Here is an 18285-nt window from a genome sequence, read left to right as displayed (position 1 = left end):
TATAAGGTATAGTGGGGCCGCAAGTGACGGTGCGGGGGCTATGCAACAGCTGCATTCCAGGAGCAGGAGGCACGAATAACGCTGCGACTTCTGCTCGTATTCCTGGCCAATAAAAAACCTTTTTAGTTGATCATCCAGGCGTCTTGGTCACCCCTAGATTGTCCCCAAATAAATGACTGTGAGCTAACTCTAGTACCGGCCCTTATGTGTTTCCGTGGGACTAGGAGTTGCTCTACTTCTTCCCCTCGTAATATTGCTCTTTCTGTAGCAACAAGATCACGTCTGAGCAACGTAATATGGCCTTGGCCCGGCCGCCCCTTTGACTTTTTCCTTCTACAGCACTCCATTTACTTCCACTAACCTCCTCCCTCACGTTTGCATATAATGGATTTCGGGACCTGGTCCTGCCCAAAGGTCTCACGTGCCAGTGCTGAACTGACCTAATTCCAGGGGCCTAATTTCAGTTCTCCCCTGGGGTGCTCCCACTTGGGCCAGAACTCCTCTAGTCCTACCGTGACCGCAACCTTCTCCTTGCTCCTGGGCGGTGTCACCTACCCACACAAGGAAGTCTTTTTGATTAGTGCCAGAATCCTGCGTCCCCTAACTTTTTGCCGCCTTGCGTTTGCGTAGCCCTGCGGGTTTTCCAGGGATTGAGAAATTCTGGAGCAAATTCAGCAAACATTGGCGAACGAGTTTCTTTAGTTGCCTCTGTCTCACCTGGGGGTTGCTTACCCTTCTCCTGCCTCTATCGGGGTCAGTAAGTTCTCAAACCCAGGGAAGTCTCTCCCAATCAAAACAGGATAAGGCTTGGGGAACTACTCTGCAGAAACTCTGGTGGTATTCCCTGGATTTCAATCACGTACTTGAATTGATAGTGGTTAAAAATCACGTGCCATGTACGCATTTACCTGTGCTTTTGGGCCGAGTAGCTTGTCTTATCTCCCACCAACTTCCCTGAGACCAACGTGACAGCACTCCCGAATCTATTAATGCTATGGTTTTTAACCATCATTGTTTACTGGTCTGGTTAAATCCATGTGAGGTCAATGTACACCCTACCAGGTTGATCAGGCCACATTGCTCCCCATAACCCCCACGATTACACTTGCTATAGGCACTCTCCTTGTTGCGGACATTGGGCTCTATATGCCCCAATTTCCCCACATTTCATAACACGCGGGCGGGTCATTTTTTCTCGTCTTTTTTTTTTTCGTCATTTCCGGTTATCTACCCCCTGCCCTCGGGGCTAGCTTGGCCGGCCCCCAACCACTTTCCGCAACACCCCCAGGGTCCCTTCTCGGCCTCAGCCATTCGCTCACTGTCGTTCTCCCGCTTATAGTTTTTCTTACGAGTTCTCGACAGTCCGAACGGCCTTGGTTTGGGTTGTCTTCCTGGGTTTGCCCGTGTCTCCTCCAGTCTTGGAAGTCTGCGGAACAGTTCCGTGCTGCCAGTTGTCTTTCCCACGAGCGAGACCAATCAATCATTAGGTAGAGGGGTCTCTGATCCCAACCCAATCCTGAGTCCTGGTTGGTAACCCCCTATATACTGTCCAATATTAGTACCTTCCATCATCTCTCAGAGGCTATGGGCTTCAGGCGCAAGCATTTCCGGGTAGGTGGATCAAGTCAAACAACTGGTTCGGGTTGTGTCTTGTCCTCCATATATCGCCATCATGCAACCTTGGCTCGTAGGCCGTTGTCCTCGTAACCTGGCCAGGGATTCTCTGCCTTTAGTGGGAATAGTGTGCTGCCCAGCTTCTTGCAGACTATACGTAATAGACCTTCTGGGCTTCCCAACATAGGAATGTGGGCAAGGATACCAGACCATGTGTTCTCGGGGCCAGGCCTCCCACCAGGCTGTTCTCTCAAGCCAGGAGGTATGCTTCCATATCATGCCTCCTGGTTCATTTTTTGTAAGTAATGGCTAGCCCGTATGGTCGGGGTCCCTTCCCCGTGGTGATTCTGTCCCTACATAAGGGTCTTCATCTGGCTATTAGGTCTCTTCAGAGGGCTCGGCCTTCCTGAGCAGCCTGACTTCAGCAGTCAGCATGATTAGTCTCTTGCTCGCAATCTAGTCGCCTTCTTGTTTTTGGCGTGTTGCTCTGAACCTGGTAGCCTCCTTGCTGGGCCGCGGGTGGCATGTATAAGGCTTGACCATGTTTCATCATCTTAAGGGTGGGGGAGTGGTTATGTCTAGCTCCCACTGGACTATGTCCCTCAGCGCGCAGATCACCCCTGACACACGTGCGTGGCAAATTGCACGGCTACTTTTCTGCCTGGGTCCTCGCGCTTCTCTTCATCTGGGCGTGGTAGTGTTCAGGCTGCAGCTATTGCTTGCCTGCTGATACCAGTTCTTAACATTTCCCCAGGTAGTATGTCCTTAGTGAGGATAAGGAGTGAGTGGAGAGGAGAGTGACGCAGAAGTGCGCTGCCCTTACTCCAGGTCCCAACCAGGTGGCCCTGGGGAATTTGTGGTGAACCACTGATATGCAGGGCGGTTTCTTCCCCTGGGTTACTTCGCACTTCATACCCGTCAGCTTGTAAGGCTTTCTCGCCTCTCTTCTATACAAGTCTGGTTACCCCCTTACCTGACTAGGGTTTCTGTGGGCTTCCCATCCACTGTCCAGCACTCCTCCAAACCTTCTATTCTCTCTCTGAAAACTCGTTCTCTTCGCCAATCTGCACTGCTGCTCCAATCGCATACTATTCTCCGTGAGTCAACTACCAGCAGTGACTGAGCACTGATTGACCTAGACCAGGCAGGAAAAATAAATAAAAAAACTATGGAGGTTACAGTCACATGACTGTGATGATGCTCTATAGAGTGGATAGGTCAGGTGCTCAACTGGAGTCAGATGGTCTTGCTCATTGCCACAGCTGTCTATTAATCTAAAGCTAAACCTTCCTCCTCTGTGGCAGGGAATTAAGGGCCCCTGCAACATCTCTATGTGCCTTCTTGGCCCATGCTTTGTTCACACTAGGTATAACATTTATCTGTGCTCAATATAGTATTTTTCTGAGACATTATGAACTCTAGTGTGCCAATATAAAACATTAAGGTTAAGATACAAAGAGGCATTTTGTATATAATGTGACCTTTGTCAGAAATATGTAAGTTTAAGTAGAAGCAGCTCATTTGAACCTGGATTAACGTATAGATTAGTATGTCATATCTACTACATTAGATGTATTTTGACCTTGTTTAATTTATTCCAATTACTTTAATGGCTATGTTAACGATGTTCGTAAGCTTGTCTTGAACGAGGGCCTGGTATGGGGATAACTGAGTTGTTGTTTTTTGTTTTTTTAATCCAGAACTGCCAATGAACGTGAAGGAAAAAATATATTTGTTTTGGTTGGAACAGATATCAAATAATTTCGAATTTTTGGTAAATCAAAAAAAGTCCATTCACGGTTCAGTGTGAAACAGTTAATTTGACCTAATATTTTACTCCTAGGGAATTTTAAAAAGCGACTACCTACAACAGACAGGAATTGTGGGGAGGAGGCGGTGTGCGTGTCCCCTGATAACAGTGATAAAAAAAGTGGGAACAGCTTCTCCGAGGATGAGATTGAGATAACTTTCTCCAGGAGGTCGCCATAGCCCCCTTATAGCTTTGTGAGGGGAGGGGGGAAACGCAGTGTAAATCCCTGTTCCACATCAGGTTGGGCGGTGGGAGGGAACTAAACCTGGCTCTCTCAACATCGCTCAGTGAGCACTTCCTCCTACTCTTGTAACAAAAAAAATATAATCTGAAACTCATTTGGTGAATTTGATGTCAATTCACCCATTAGTTTTCCAGGTTGTGGGTCAAAACTGCCACTTTCAATGACAATAAATATTCATCCAATATTAGAAGCCAGCTCTAGTCTGCACCCTCTCCCCCACTTTCCCCTATTTGTTCCAAGATAGAATCATGAGAATATCAGGGTTGGAAGATGACCCCAGGAGCCGTCATCTAGTCCAACCCCCTGCTCAAAGCAGCAGGACTAACCCCACTAATATTCATCCAGCCAGAGCTTTGTCAAGCGGGCCTTTAAATACCTCTAAGAATGGGAGAAGATTGCCACCACGTCCGCTAGACGAACCATTCCTCAATGCTTCAATCCTTAATGAAAATAAGTTTTTCCTATATCCAACCTAGACCTCCCTATTTCCAACAGTGAGACCAGTGATCTCTACGTTGTTCTGTCATCTGCCACCACTAAAAACAGCACAGCTTCCATCCTTACTTTGTAACCCCCCTTCAGTGTAATTGAAGGTCTGCTATCGAAATCCCCCTCACTCTCTCTTCTGCAGACTAAATTAAGCCCAGTTTCCCTCAGCCTCGCTAATTAAGTCATGTGCCCCACGCCCTATCTTTTGTTGCCTTCCGCAGGACTCTCTCCAATTTGTCCATATCCTATCTGTATGTGAGAGCCCAAGTCTGTGGATGCTAGCATTTACTGCTTCGACTCAGATGTGGCGCTAGTAGTGCTGATGTAGATGTGGAATAATCACTTCCGATAATCTGCTGGCATGCTCTCACTACAATGCCCAATTACTGCATTAGCCTTTGGCTTGCAAAAGGCTACACTGCGATCTTATTATCCAGCCTTTCTATCGTTCCACTGTGATCCCCCATGGTCCTTTTCTGCAGATACTGCGCTTAGCCAGTAACTCCCCAGTCCTAAAATTCTTCTATGTCCTAAATGCAAGACTACTGCCATGTGTCGTTGTTGAACCTCATCGATATTCTTTTTAACGCCCAATCTTTCCAATTAGTTTAGATCACTCTGACCCTATGTTTTACCCTTCCGTGTGTATCTACTCTCACACAAGCTTAGTGTCATCCTGGTGACTTGTGAAGATCCATCCGGATCATCCAGCATTCATTATATGAAGATATTGTAACACAACTGGCCCCAGGATCGACCCTTCGGACACCCTCACTTGATTACCACTGGCCAATAGACAATCAAGCTGTTGATCACTGGCCCATTGAACTCAACGATCCAAGCCATCTTTGTTCCTCCTTATAGGATACAAAATGGTTGGGTATCCGATTTAATGGGATAATTTACTTAACCTCCAGGAAATGGTCAGGTGAAGATAGAACTTCAGAAGCTGAGCGAATCTAGAGTCCTTTGTTTGTGTGATGACTTCCACAAGACATGCATTTTCCCAAGTCGTCTACGATTATTAAATTTTCTATTGCTATGTACTTCTTGGCTATCTACTTGAACTTCGTTTCCCATTCTGGCCAGACTTGAGCATCCGATCAATAGCCCACCTTCTGGTTGATGAAACTGTGTTTAAGGGTTGTGAAGTCAGACAAAAAAAAAAAAAGGTTTGAATGGTAAATTCAAAGTGATGCCCTACATCTGACATTTTGTATAAAAGGTCTTCTTTTGAAACAAGAGCTGCAATGAGCTCTCTGTCAGATGAGACAGATGTCACATGACATTTTCACTCTGAATGTTTTTCAGCAATTAACTGTTGCCTCCGCCTGATTATTGCATTGGGAAGCCCTGACATAGTTCTTGTCCCCTCTTTCTTGATTACATTTGAGGTATTTTTCAGCATTTGTTTCCTATCTTTACCCCATTAGTAAAAATATTTATATGGATGTAGAACAACTTGCATAACAGTAAGCATTATTAGAAGAAATCTGCTAAGTTAGCATTAGGGTCTGTTCACTATAAATTCTGTTGCTTGCTGTTATGTCACATAGAGAGAGCAAAAGGCACTACTCTTATTATAAAAAAATTGTCCATAGAGTTAATATTTGCTGATATTGGATAGCAAGTAGGAAACTGAGGATTAAAGGTTAATGAAAATAATAAAGAAGCTGATTGACTCAGGAATGCCTAGTTTATTATGAATAAAATTATTGCATTATTCATGATCTCCTCTATTGCAGTTTTTGGTATACATGAGCTTTGCACCTGACTTTTTTAATTCAGCAGACAATTCAGGTTTGAAGCTGAACTTCATTTGGAAGTGCCATGAAATGTTGATCTTAAGGATTTGCACTAATGAAAGGGTGGGTGAAAAGTCCCCTCTCTGAAGCTGGCATTCTCTCGTTGTGGGATACACTTCATAATAGGGTCTCTGAATCACAGTCACACTCTTTGAGTGAAGAGCTGTAGCTCTCCCTTAACCCCCAAAACCAGAAAAAACTAATTTATGCTGAATAGACCTCATATATAGGGGTAATGTTTTCTTATGTTGCTAGGTACTAGATGCTTACCATCTAAAACAAACAATGTTAACATGCTCTCTGTGAATAATATGCTCTGCTGTGCAATAACCTTACACATTGTGATACATTTCTTCTTCAAGATGCTGAACTAGCATGCAATTCATCAAGTAAATGAGATTTTTTTTCTCTAGAGCACATTGCTAAAAGACAATTGTCCATTGAATAAATATGCTTTAAAGGCAGGATTGAGTGTATTTATTCTAGTAAATTTCATCAATTCATGGTTACATTAATTTTAATTTAATTGCTGAATCTAACTTTGGAGTGATTTGTAAATAAGACTAGGTCTAGACTGGACCTTAGGGAAATGAACATTTGCCCTGTGGGCTTTCATCAACAATGTTTTGATTTAAACTGTACTTTTCTGGGGAGAGAAAGTCCTGTAGCAACTCTTCACATGGAGTGTGTGTAAATATTCAGGGTGTGGAGAGGAGTTGGTAGCAGAATATCTCTGCATTGGCTCCTCTTTGGAGTAGAAGAAATCTATTGGATGGACCCCATCCTATTCCCTAGAAGAGAATAAATTATAAAATAATTTATATTTGTTCAGTGCTTACATATTACAGTGATGAATTAAATAGAAAAGCCCATGAAGAAATGAATAATTCCTTATTCAATACAGGCTATGGAGCGTGAACAGTAGATAATGTTTTCTGCACATTGAGTATTAAAAAACCCCATCTCATTCTGTGAGCACCATCCATGCTGTGCTCTGAATGAGATGGGGTCCCTAAAGGAAAAAAAAAAGTATGTGATCCTGAAATTACAGAGTGTATCACAGAAACTTAGAGATGGATGGGATCTTGAGAGGTCAACTAGTCCAGCCCTCCTGCACTGAGGCAGGACCTTCCCTTACAGTTGTGTGTCTACCCTGCTCTTAAAAACCTCCAGTGATGGAGATTTCACATCTTGGAAACCTATTCCAGAGCATAAGAATAGTATAATTATGAAAGTTAAAAAGTTAAAGTTATAGTTAAAAAGTTTTTCCTAATATCTAGACCTCAACCGGAGTATTGTGTCCAGTTCTGGGTGCCACATTTCGGTAAAGATCTGGACAAATTTGAGAAAGTCCAGAGAAAAACAACAAAAATGATTAAAAGTCTAGAAAACATGACTTATGAGGAAAGATTGAAAAGAAATGGGTTTGTTTAGTCTGGAAAAGAGAGGATTGAGAGGGGACATAATAACAGTTTTCAAGTATATAAAAGGTTGTTACAAGGAGGAGGGAGAAAAATTGTTGTTCTTAACCTCTGAGGATAGGACAAGAAGCAATGGATTTAAATTACCATCAAGGGAGGTTTAGGTTGGACATTAGGAAAAACTTCCTAACTGTCAGGGTGGTTAAGCACTGGAATAAATTGTCTAGGAAGGTTGTGGAATCACCAACATTGGAGATTTTTAAGAGCAGGTTTGACAAACACCTGTCAGGAACGGTCTAGATAATAGTCCTGCCACGAGTGCAGGGGACTGAACTAGATGACCTCTTGTGGTCCTTGCCAGTTCTATGATTCTAAATCTCCCTTGCTACAGATTAAGCCCATTATTTATTGTCCTACCTTCAGTTGACATGGACGACAATTAATCAGCAACCTCTTTATAACGCTACTTAACATATCTGAATACTCTCAGTCTCCCCCTCAATATATTTTTTTCAAGACTAAACATCCCTAGTTATTTTTACCTTTTCTCAGAGGTCAGGTTTTCTAAGCGTGTTATCATTTTTGAGGCTCTCCTTTGGACTCTCTCCAATTTGTACATATTTTTCTTAAAGTATGGTCTCAGAACAGGGAAAAATACTTCAGCTGATGCCTCACCAGTGCTGAGTATAGTCAGACAATTATCTCCTGTGTCTTACATATAACATCCTTGTTAATACACCCCCAAATGATATTTGCCTTTTTCACAACTGCATAAATTTACTGATTCATATTCAACTTCTGATCCACTAAAATCCTTAGATTCTTTTCAGCAGTACTACTGCTTAGCAAGTTATTCCCCATTTTGTAGTCATGCATTTGATTTTTCCTTTCTACATGTAGTTCTTTACACTTATCTTTATTGAATTTCATCTTATTAATTTCATACCAATGCTTCAATTTTCCAAGGTCATTTTCTATTCTACTACTTTCCTCTAAACAGCTAGCAACTCCTCCAAGCTTGGTGTGATCCATGAATTTTATAAGCATACTCTCCACTCCATTATTCAGGTCATTAATGAAAATACTGAAGAATAATAATGGACCCAGGATAGATCCTCCGCCATGCGATCCATCTAGATTTAACAGATACGATGTGTGCCCTTCTGGGATCTCACCTGAAAAATAATCACTAACTGTTCAAAGATTATTTCAACTAGTTCTTTAAGTTCCCTAGGGTGAATTTTGTCAGGCCTTGCCAACTTGTGTACATCTAAGTTATCTAAATATTCTTTCATCTGTTTTTCCCTACTCTACCATATGTTCCTTCCTCCTTGTTGTTAATAGTAATTATGTTAAGCATCTGATCACAATTTACCATTTTTTAGTGAAGATTGAAGCAAAATAGTCATTAAGCACTTCAAACTTCTTTATGTTGTCCATTATTAGGTGTCTTTTGCTGAAAATAGTGGACCCACACATTCCTTTTTCTGTCTTTCTCTTGCTCCTAATATATTTATGGAACCTCTTAGGAACTGTTAGCAATTATCTTTGAGAATTCATGGAGAATGGGTGAGGTTGCAGAGGGGAATGGCAAACGTAGTAACTATCTTAAAAAAAGGAATAAAAAGGAGTTGGGGAACTATAGAAAGCCTAACTTGAATACCTGCAAAGATACTGGAGCAAATTATTCAGCAATTAGTTTATAATTAATAAAGATTAATAGCCTTATAAGGAGTAGCCTACAGAGTTTGTCAAGAACAAATTATGCCACACCTAATTTCTTTCTTTGACAGGGTTACTGGCCTAGTGACTGGGGTGGGGGGAGGGCAGGGGAAGATACAGATATGATATCGCAATTTTAGCAAGTCTATTGACATTTTCATAAGCAAACTAGGGAAATATGGTATAGAGGAAATTACTATAACGTGGATGCAAAACGGATTGAAAGACCATACTCAAAGTGTAGTTATCAATGGTTTGCCATCAAACTGGAGGGATGCATCTTGTGGGGTCCCGCAAGAGTCTGTCCTAGGTCTGGTACTATTCAATATTTTCCATAATGACTTGGACGATGGAGTCAAGAGTATGCTTATAAAAGTTGTGGATTTGTGTTTTTTGATATTACTTTTCCAAAACATATTTGAGAAGTTAGGATACACAATTGCTACCAGGCCATATGTTTTGGATATTTGTGTTTTTTGTTCTAGAGCCTCATCTACCTCCTCCTCCCAATTTCATGGTCTGTACTAGATTTCTACCATGATGCCACCCGTTTTTCTTCTTCTATCTTCACCCAAAAGACTCTCATCTGATCTGCTTTCTTCTGGATCTCAGAACCAGTGTATCTATTCTTGATATATAATGCAACACCTCCTTCCTTGTTTTCTCCTACCTGTTATTCCTATACAAGCTGTACCCTCTATAGCAATATTCCAGTCATGAGATTTATCCGACCAAGTCCCTGTAATGCCAGTTAAGTCATAATTAGACACTTTTAAGTCAACAGGTCCTGATAACCTGCATGCAAGGGTTTTTAAAATCATTAGCTGAGGAACTTGCTGGATTGTTAATGCTGATTTTTCAATAAGACTTGGAGCATTGTGAGAGTTTCAGAAGACTGGAAGAAAGCTAATGTTGTATCAATTTTTGAAAGGGTAAATGAGATGACTCAAGTAATTATAGGGCTGTCAGTCTGACATTAATCCTGGGCAAAATAATGGAGTGGCTGATACAGGACTTGATTAATAAAGAATTAAAGAAGGGTAATGTAAATAATGCAAATCAACATAGGTTTCTAGAAAAGAGATCCTGTCAAATTACCTTGATGTCTTTTTTTGTTGTTGTTATTGAGATTACAAGTTTGGCTGATGAAGGTAACACTGTTGACACAATATACTTAGACTTCTCTAAGGTGTTGACTTGATACAGTGTGGCATTTTGATTAAAAAACTAGAATAATATAAAATTAATACTGACACACATTAAATGGATTAAAAATGGCTAAATGATTAGTCTTAAAATGTAATTGTAAACCAGGAATCCTTATCAAGAGTTTCCAGTGGGGTTTTTGCAAGGATTGGTTCTTGGCCCTACACTATTTAACATTTTGGTTAATGACCTAGAAGAAAAAAAATCACTGGCAATGTTTGCTGATGACACAAAAATTGGGTGAGTGGTAGATAATGAAGAGGACAGCTCACTGAGTAAGAGTAACCTGGATTGCTCAGTAAACTGAGTGCAAGCAAACAATATGTGTGTTTTAATGCAGCTAAATGTAAATGTATATAGCTAGTAAAAGCAATGATTCTGAAAAAAGATTTAGTGATCATGGTGGATAATCAGCTTCCAGTGTGCTATTGTGGCCAAAAAAGCTAGCACAGTCCTGGGATGCATACATTGGGGAATCCTAAGTAGGAGTAGAGTGGTTATTTTGCTTTTATATTTGGCACTGCTGCCATCAGTGCTGGAATACTGTGTCTTGTTCTAATGCCCAAAATTCAAGAAGGATGTTGATAAATTGGAGAGGGTTCAGAGAAGAGCCACGAGAATGATTAAAGGATTAAAAAACATGCCTTCCAGTGCTAGACTCAAAGAGCTCAATATGTTTAGTTTAACAAAGAAAAGGTTAAGGGAAGACTTGATTACAACAAGGGGAACAAATATTACTTAGAGAACTAGTAAAGAGCTTGTCAATCTAGCAGAGAAAAGAATAATACTGGAAGTTGAACTTAGACAAATTCAAATTCAGACTGGAAATAAGCCATAAATGTTTAACAGCAAGACCTATTGGAACAAATTACAACAGATCATAGCAGTCTTAATCACTGACAATTTATTAATCAAGGTGAAATGTTTTTCTAAAAGATATACTCCAGGAATTATTTTATGGAAGTTCTCTGTCTGTTATACAGGAGGTCAGAATAGATGATCACAATTAGGCCTTGAACTCTATTAATAATTTAGCTTGTGTACTACAACTTTCAGTTCTTCCTGTTTATTTCCCATTGCCTTGTATTGGTGTACAGATATTGAGCAGATTTCCTCCAGTGTATTCCCTCTTTTTGTTCCTTTGACCCTATTGTGTAATTTATGTTTCCCTCTCCCCAACTAGAAGCCTTATGTCAATGTCACCTTTTTTTATACCTACTTTTTGGCTTTTGATATATAAATCCTCCGCACTTTGGTTAAACATCTCCTCACTAGATTGAAAAGTTGGTGTCAAAAATGCTCTTCCCCTTCTTGGTCAGGTAGACCCCATCTCTTCCCAGCAATCCTCCTTCCTGGAATAGCAACCCATAGTCAAGGAATCCAGAGTCCTCCTCTTGACACCATTAGCGCAGCCATGTATTCATTTTCAAGATGTGCATCTCCCTACTTGAAAATGCCACCTGTGCTCCCACTCCCTTCACCCTGGCTCCCAGAATCCTGTAGTCACTGCTGATCTACTGAGGTTCATATCTGTTGGTAGCATTAGTGTCCATATTAATGAACAGCATGGCATAGTGGTCAGAGGCAGAGTGCCAGCACTGTGGCGGGGAGGTCAAGGGAGCCATAGCCCCACCACTTTTAAAAGTTTGCAGGCTATGCCCACCTACTTTTTAACATGGGCATAGTTCAGGAGACAGAGGTTGCATTGCCCCCCAAACTGCAAGTCTTGAGTAGGCATGGAGTGGCTCAGGCAGGGGCTACACTTTGCGAGGCGGGAACTGATGATCAGTTTCCCCATCGCAAAGCACAGCCCAGGCCCATGGCACCATCCTCTTCCCAGTGGGTTGCTGAGGTAGGCCTTAGATCCGCCTTGCCATGAGGCTCAGCCCCTTTAAGTGTCTCTGCTTCTGTTCCTCCTCTTTCCCCCAAGGCCCTTCCTCCTGACCAGGCTGAAAGTTAGAGCCCTTGACCCTCCACCTGCCCTGCCCCAGAGCAGACCCGGGCTTGTGTTTCTGCCCCTGGAGCATGTCACCCAGGCTAGGTCGAGGGTCTGAGCCTCCCCACAGTGACCTGGGCTCCCTGGATGGCTCTTACCACAGTCCAGCTTTGGCTTCTGGCCTGGCCAAGAGGCAAGGCCACAGAGGGGATGGGGCTTTGTGCCCCCCACTACCGAGGTATTGGCACTCCTTTGTCAGAGGGATATATGAGCCTTGGCAGCCTTTCTGTAACATCTTGTATGCTGCAGGAAGGCAACACACCTCCTGGGATGTCAGGTTAGGTTGGCAGATGGTTTGCTTTGTCCCAAAGATTGCTTTGTCCTCTTCAGAAGGGAGTCCCTATCCACCATCACCTTACTTCTCCTTCTTGTGGGTCTGGTGGCCTCGAACCTTTCAGTTCTGTGGGCAAATTGATCCTTCTCCTTAACCACAGGCTCTGCTCCTCTCCTTCTGTTGCCTATCCATCATACCATGTACTGGGAGACCTGGATGTGGGGAGGAACATTGTCTACTGCCCACTGTCTGCTGCTCAGCAGTCACGCTCTTCAATGCAGAGCAGCTGGTTCTCCTTCCCATTCCTGTGCTTTGATATTCTCTAGTTGACTAGCATCCTGGATGTCTCAATGTGTATCCTGTCAGTGAAGTCAGATGAGTTCTCTTACCTATTTCATGTGGGACCCCATCAACAGATAACTCTCACACCAGGTGACTCCTCCTGCTGAGCTTTCTTTGGCAAGGACATGCAGGCTACATTCCCAACAAATCAAGACCATAACCTGTGTTAAAAGCTTCAAGATCAGGATACCTGTCTGGCCAGACCCTCCACAGATACAGACAGAGGAAGAGCTGGCAATGGTGTTGGTGACTCACTGTTTTCCTCACATTATGGGTTTTTCCTTGTAGAGAACTTGTCATTTGGAGAAAAATACGTACTTCCCTGGCTTCCTCTGCTGGTGAACTTAGCTGGCTAACTTCTTAAGTCTCTGAGCTGCCTTCATCTCACAAGCCACATCATAGTGCATATACACAAGGGCGGAGTTAAGTTTGCATGGACAACCTTAATTCTGGCATTTCCTAACTTTGCTACCTTAATAACATTCCTGTAACATAAGGGTTTTATATGTTGGTTGGTGATATATATGTAACACACACACACAAATGGCATATAAAGATACTTCTGAAGATCATTTTTTTTTACTTTGATCGCATTGTCTTGTACCTAATAACATATATTTCCATACATTTTTCTTAAAGACAGCAATTTATTTTGAGGAGAGTCTTTTCATATTTTCTCATATATAGGACCTGATTCTCTAGTGTGCTGCAACAGTTGTATGCTGGTGCAACTCCACTGAGTTAGATGAGTTATGCCACTATAAAATTCTTGTAAAAGAGTGCAGCATTAGACCCACAGTCTTTATCAGGCCATAATTATCAATCCACATCAATGGAAACCTTTTTGTCAAAGTTAGTGACTGTATCTTTTCTATATCCATACAGCCAGAAAATTATTTTTATTTAATTTATTATGTATATTTAATAGAGTAATCTCAAAATATAGTATGGGGGATGCAATTCAAACTTTTACACAATTAGACAAAAACTGCAAACAATGCCATGGATGGATGGATGGATAGATAGATAGTTTAGATAAATAACAGCCATTCTCCTCAAAGAACTGTTAGAATAATCATTCAAAAAAGTTGTTGTATCTCAGAGGAAGAATTAGATTACTCTGAGATCTGCTCAGGGAAGTATTATCCTTATCCTTATCTCTAGTATCTCCTTTCTGTAGTTTTACACGGATCAAATTCAGACCATTCCCATTTTTACCTAATCCACACCCTTACCTATGAAGGTGAATGTATTCACCTGAATTTTCTGTCCATAATCCCTTCACAATGACTAGCCGTTAGGAAGCATCTTTTTCTTCTGACAGAGGTTCTCAAGTGTTTTCCTGCGTGGCTATTCTAACAGAATTTAACCTTGAGCTTTAACAGTATAATATACTAAAACAAACAAACAAAACAGCGTAGACTCTCTTGTCGAGTTGTGGGCAACCTGCGGCCCACACATGGCCCATCAGGGTAATTCACTGGTAGGCTGCGAGACAGTTTGTTTACATTGATTGTCCACAGGCACGGCCGCCCACAGCTTCCAGTGGCTGCAGTTCACCATTCCCAGCCAATGGAAGCTATGGGAAGCACAGTTGTAAGAAAAATTAATGGAATATTAGTATTAATATATTTTTTAAAACTCTAGTTCTTTAAAATATATTCTTGTTTCATCTTGAGGATAATAAAATTTAAATTTACCTTTAAAACCATTTCTTGACTTTGTGAACTTCCAGGAATTGATTTTAATATTTAAGTTATTTATTTATTTTAAATAACACTGAAGCTGCTAGAATAGATGAACTATAATGGAAATTGGAGAAAATGCAGATATTTTTTGTAAACTGTTCACAGCTTTACTTATCATCTGCAAGTATTGTAGTAATAAATAGAGTTATTAGGTACTAAACAGCAGATTTGGCCTCTAGTGGTGCTTAAAATATAGCAATGTAGCCTTATTCTCCTGTTTCATCATAACAAAAAAATACTAATAAATGTTAATTTTCATTCAATATATTACAATTAAGAATAAATGTTGCTCCATTTGATCTTCATTTACATTAAAATATTGTTACAGCCAGAGGGAGTGCATTTAATGTTTATATTGAAAACACGCAGATGGCCCAAATTAATTAACAAACATGATTTTGCAGTATAGTCGGGAACACATCAGAGGAATGTGGAAAAGAGATTATACTCTTTTTGTTGATGGATTACTAAAATAAAATTACATACGCTAGAAAGTATGTTGCTGATAGTATGTACCCATGGCACCTGCCCTAGCTGTGGTGGTTGACAGGTTCTCTGACCTGTCTTAGGTTTATTTAAGAGCAATCCAGTAACAGAGCTCTTAAGTCATGGGTACTCCTTCATTTCTGAAGGAGTTTGTTGGGAACTCCTTCCTGAAGTATTTCTGTCTGGGTACCTCACTGGCTGCCTTTAGAGCAGTAGTTCTCAACCAGGGATCTGGGGCCCCCTAGGGGGCCATAAAGAGGTTTCAGGAGGTCCACCAAGTAGGGCCAACATTAGACTCACTAGAGCCTCGGCAGAAAGTCATAGCCTCACTGCATGGAGCAGATGACCAGGGCTCTGACCCTGCCACTTGGAGCTGAAGCTGAAGCCTGAGCAATGTGACTTCATGGGGGCTCCTGTGGCAGGGGGCTCCAGGCAATTGCCCTGCTTGCTACCCGTTAACACCGGCCCTGACTTTTATATGCATAAAAACAGTTATTGTGGCACAGCAGGGCTGTGGAGTTGTTATAGCAGGGATCGGCAACCTTTCAGAAGTGGTGTGCCGAGTCTTCATTTATTCACTCTGATTTAAGGTTTTGCATGCCAGTAATACATTTTAACATTTTTAGAACGTCCCTTTCTATAAGTCTATAATATATGACTAAACTATTGTATGTAAAGTAAATAATGTTTTTAAATTGTTTAAGAAGCTTCATTTAAAATTAAATTAAAATACAGAGTCCCCCGGACCAGTGGCCACGACCCAGGGAGTGTGAGTGCCACTGAAAACCAGCTTGCGTGCTGCTTTTGGCACGCATGCAATAGGTTGCTTACCCCTGTGTTACAGCATGTGGTGGGGACTCAGAAAGAAAAAGGTTGAGAACCCGTGCTTTGCAGTATGCTGCAAGGCAGTGCCGTAACAAGGGCGTGGCAAGTGAGGCACTTGCCTCGTGCGTGCAAAGTGGAGGGGCGTTGCTCTGCCGCGATTGGTGGCGCCTCAGCAGAAGCTTTGCTGCCGCTTCTTCAGCGGCAATTCATCGGTGGGTCCCTGAGTCCCTCTCAGAGGGAAGGACCTGCCGCCGAATTACCGCTGCTGCTTCATTCATTCTTCGGCAGCAATTTGGCGGCGGGTCCTTCTGTCCGAGAGGGACTCAGGGACCTGCTGCCAAAGAGCCTGGAGCTGGCCCTTGTCTCGGGCACAAAAATTCCTTATTACAGCTCTGCTGCAGGGCCAGTCTTTCTGTCTGATATGTCCGCAATCATTTGAGGTCCACTCTGTTGCCTTACCTCCTCAGACGTTCTACTTTTTCCTCCCATTTCCTATCACATTTGGATCTTCTGAGAATAGAGGACATTTGGTGTTGAAATGGTTTGACTTGTGTGGTACTGGATTTATTTGCCTATTTTGGGGGATTTAATCTAGCTGATATTTTATAATTGGCCTTTTAAAATATATTTCCCTTTCTTATAACATACTTACACAGTGTGTGAAAGTCCCTTTATAAATAGGTTGTTAGGTTAAAGTTAAGCTTATGATGAAATGCTTTGCTGGATTAGAGTGTAAATGCATTTTCATTTTCTTATTTTCATCCTAAAACTCTTCTTTATGTCTCTGGAACTTCTTTCTCTATGTTCCTTTCAACCATTAATATTAATAACCATTACTATTAATCATTTGTAGATAGTTGTTTCCTTCTCTTACATCTCATTTAGGCAAGCTATGCATATTTATTCCTCTTAGTTGACATCAGTTGAACCTACTAACAAAGGTGGTTTTTCTCTTTTGTAGAACACTGGTGCTTACCTCTAGTTTTAATTTATTTACTTTCTCTTTCCTGCTGCACTATAAACTGTAGCTCCATAAATTATTTCTCCATCTATGGCTGGTCTCTTCTTTGCTCTCACCTGCCACTTACTGAATCTTTTATTGATTTATTTCTGTATATGGAAATGCTGAGTGCTATAAGTTAAAAAGGTAGACACCAGGTTTATTTTTCTGATACTGTAACATTCACTCAGTATGAGGGACTGTTGTTCATGCTTCTCTCTTCTATTCTGCATTGTTTGTGAACATTCTGTATTAAAATACATATTTGTTCATCTCTCTACTAAAAATTGCTGTTCCTTCTGTTATGTTTACCTCCACAGAGCGGCAAAATTACCTGCTACTCCTCACATACAGACCCACTCTTCACCTTTGGCCACTCTTCATCTTTGGCTCTTCTTTATTGGGTGCATGATGGCAAAGGTGACACCTTTGAGGTCCATCTACCCTCTCCACAATCGGAGGGTTGACTTTATTTATATCAGAGTAGAACTAGTGTAACAGAGTGGAGAATCTGGTTCCAACAACTCACACACAGAGACCATAATTTGTAAATTCTCAGTGGTAGTTTGAGACCGTAACAAGCAAAATTTCAGATGTGGGGATTTTGTCCCTAGAGGGATGTTAAATCAGTTTTGCAAGCCTGACCCCTCAGTCAGACCTAAATTCAAAACTGCAGGAAAAAGAGAGGCAAGAGCATCTAAAGAACAATGATACCAGATTCCTCTCTCTTTAACTGGTCCTATAACAAGATACAACAAGGCCCAGTGTCCCAGCCTAAAGGTGGGTAGAAAGGAAGAGAGAGATTTGCAGTCCTTCTCCCTTTACATTTCAGGGGTAAAGTATTAACCACCTAGCACCTGTTGCAAAGTTGAAGTGAAACACAGAGTGAAAGGTTTCAGATGTGCCTGATGGTACCTAGGAGCATGGCAAACTTGTTAAGAACAGTTTCCCGTCCGGAGGTGATTGGCCCCACTCTTCCCCATGACAGCGATGAGGTTGATGAACAAACCTAATGATAATTATATTCACAAGAAACAAGAAGAGTATATGAATTATCCAAAAACAAGAAGTGAAGCAACAAGAATCTGTTTGTTACTTAAAAACAGCTAATTTTTTTTGAAGAAAACTCTTACTAATGGCAAAAACAAAACAAAAACAAAAAATCCAAATCTCCCAAGGGAACATCATCCTAAAAAGGTTATTTCTTTGGTTGTGACAGAATTAATACAAGTCAGACATTTTACTTCATAGGTGATTTACTTTTTCTACAGCTATACTGAGACAAATTTTTAATTTCATCTAT

The 18285-nt window shown here is 41.4% G+C and overlaps 1 protein-coding gene across 4 annotated transcripts in view; it reads left to right on the top strand.

The window, feature by feature from the left end:
- The window catches only part of CSMD3 (CUB and Sushi multiple domains 3), a 1318842-nt gene that overhangs the window by 855574 nt on the left and 444983 nt on the right, over nt 1-18285 (top strand). The window lies entirely within an intron of this gene.

Source organism: Chelonoidis abingdonii, chromosome 2, assembly GCF_003597395.2.
Source record: "Chelonoidis abingdonii isolate Lonesome George chromosome 2, CheloAbing_2.0, whole genome shotgun sequence".
Classification (NCBI taxonomy): Eukaryota; Metazoa; Chordata; order Testudines; family Testudinidae; genus Chelonoidis; species Chelonoidis abingdonii.
This window is presented reverse-complemented; position numbering and strand designations above follow the sequence as displayed.